The 2,586-nt window shown below is 36.8% G+C and overlaps 1 long non-coding RNA gene across 1 annotated transcript; it reads right to left on the reverse strand.

The window, feature by feature from the left end:
- Positions 1 to 664: 664 nt before the first annotated feature.
- On the reverse strand, positions 665 to 1,986 carry LOC118473543 (uncharacterized). Its single transcript, XR_004853121.1, has 2 exons — positions 1,082 to 1,986; positions 665 to 990 (listed from the first exon to the last, which is right to left on the reverse strand). It is a non-coding gene; the product is annotated as an uncharacterized lncRNA (long non-coding RNA).
- Positions 1,987 to 2,586: the final 600 nt, after the last annotated feature.

Raw genomic sequence — 2,586 nt, forward strand, 5'->3', positions numbered from 1 at the left:
TCCAAGTTGGAATGAGACATCCACTTCAAAAAACATCGCGGGGGTATCATAGACAATGATTTGTCTAGTGGTGAGTAGATGAAACACATGTTAGGACATTTGTAATGCAGTAACATATTTTTTATTACACAAATGTTAGGACATTTGTAATGCAGTAACATATTTAGTACTGCCTGAAATGTAAAGTGTTGTAAACTGTATATCAATTTTGCGTAATTGTGTTATCAAAGCAGCGTAATCTGTCGCTGCAAAAGATATGGTGGCAAATACTGGTGAATAATCGCTTTGCAAAGAAAACACACAGCAACAATAACTTGTGAAAAAATGGTCGGTACACATGTGAGCTGATAATTGCAGTTTGAACTGAACACTGTATTAAACAAGAGTGGCTTCATAACTTTGTTAGGACATTTGTAATGTTAGGACATTTGTAATGTAGTAACATATTTGTTATTACACAGATAGACGAATTTGTAAATCTGATACCAGTTGATATACACAAGTTATAAGTAATAATGTAGTACTGCCTGAAATGGAAAATGTTGTAAATTGTATATCAATTTTGCGTAATTGTGTTATCAAAACAGTGTAATCTGTCGCTTCAGAAGATATGGTGGCAAATACTGGTGAATAATCGCTTAGCAAAGAAATCACACAACAACAATAACTTGTGAGACAATGGCTGATACACATGTGAGCTGATAATTGCAGTTTGAACTGAACACTATATTAAACAAGAGTGGCTTCATAACTTTTTAATACACATAGGTCCACAATATACCAACTACCACAAAAGTTGCATTACAATTCCATATACATGATACAAAATTTGGCTTCACAAAAGGTTGCTTCATAACAGACAGTTGATCCAGCGACACTACTTGCGTGCAAACTTGAATCTTTGAATTTCTGGAGGCAACGGGAGGCACTTGTTCTTGCTATGAAATGTGAGGTAGTATAGAGCAAGAGATGTAGGTCACGAGAGTTGTCCTGCAGAAAACACATTTTGTTGAACTAAAATAGGTTATAAAATAAATGTGGGACGTAAAAATAAAAACTGCATAACCAAAAATTCACTTACTGGTTGTATATATGGCTTGATAGAACCATCCATGTAGTCTTAGTACTGGATGTACCTCATGACGAAGAAACCACAGTCGTTAGATCCCGCTTTCATGGTGGGACACATAGGTGCCATGTCAATTGGGAAGTTTCCAAATTTAGGAATGCGTGAATTGGGTCGAACTTGTTGCAAAGATTTGTTCAACCTGTTCATTATAACCGTAGCCCATGGTAATTTCCTTGAGCCTATGTTCATTTGGGCGTAATGATACATCTTCCACGTAGTACCACCCAGTTCCGGACCATATGGATTGGAATCTAAAATGTGAATGCACCGAAACTGAATATTGATGACATACAATGTCCAATGTCCCGCACGTAGTATAGGGACCATGATCTATTTATGATCACAAGTTAGAGATATGAAGTGATACCATTAGTGTGTAGGTGAGACATGAATATACTTGCATAGCAGAAAAAATAAGCTTCAAACAAGATAACACTTTATACCGATTTACAGTCAACACAGTTGTCCAGCTGAGGCAGTGTCTTGTCCACGTAATCATCAAGGACAGCTTGATCATAACCCTGAGGGAACTTGTTGTGGCGTTCCTGCTCCTCAAAGTTGAGCAGAGCCTAAATAAGCATAATTACTATGTCATATAAATCTGTAGGTAAAGTATTGTAAAATTAGGTGGATATTAATGAAAGGTTACATACACCAACATTGACGTCCAGTACAAGTCAAGTCTGTTGTTGTTCATGGACGGGCAATGATTTGTATCATCATCGCGAAAACATTGAATGAAACACTCCATGAAAACATTATCGAGACACATCTCATCTCCAAATGATTGTTGAATATCGAGACAATTTCCAATATATTCACCGAATTCTATGACCTTCCTATATAATAATGTAAAAACAGATATGTTAGTCATTATTTATGTAAATAACAACAAACATGATCTGTTGGTCTTAATAGTTGAAGACTAAAACCTGTTTGGGTCGATGGTTGGGGAGCACAAAAAATCACGGAGCGACCGAGCACAGTCCATCTCTATGAACCGTGGCAGTGAGTGCACATGTGTAGTGTGCAAGGTGTGTGTTTCCTCTCCGAATGCAACCTAAAAAACAATGCAGGTAAATAATATACTAGTTTATGACCGAGTTATGTGGTCATAAATGTATATTTGGAGTACTTACATGACCACTAGGTGTCTGATCAAAAAGGGGGCCCATGTCAGTTTGAATGTCATGAGATGCATCAATGTCACCTCCCTGCCCCAAAAAAATCAATGATAGTTTAAAAACAAAGATGAAACATATACATGTTTTGCGGTGTGGCGTCAAACATCGGCAAGTGTGAAGACGTATATGAGCTCATAATGTTGCAGTCTGGTATATGTTTAAAACCTCAGTAAGGTGTGAATTACATTTAATCGATAATTGAGATTACAAAGGATAAAACAAAGATGAAATATATACATGTTTTTGCGGTGTGGCGTCAAACATCGACAAGTG

This window comes from Zea mays, chromosome 10 (genome assembly GCF_902167145.1).
Source record: "Zea mays cultivar B73 chromosome 10, Zm-B73-REFERENCE-NAM-5.0, whole genome shotgun sequence".
In the NCBI taxonomy this organism is placed as follows: Eukaryota; Viridiplantae; Streptophyta; class Magnoliopsida; order Poales; family Poaceae; genus Zea; species Zea mays.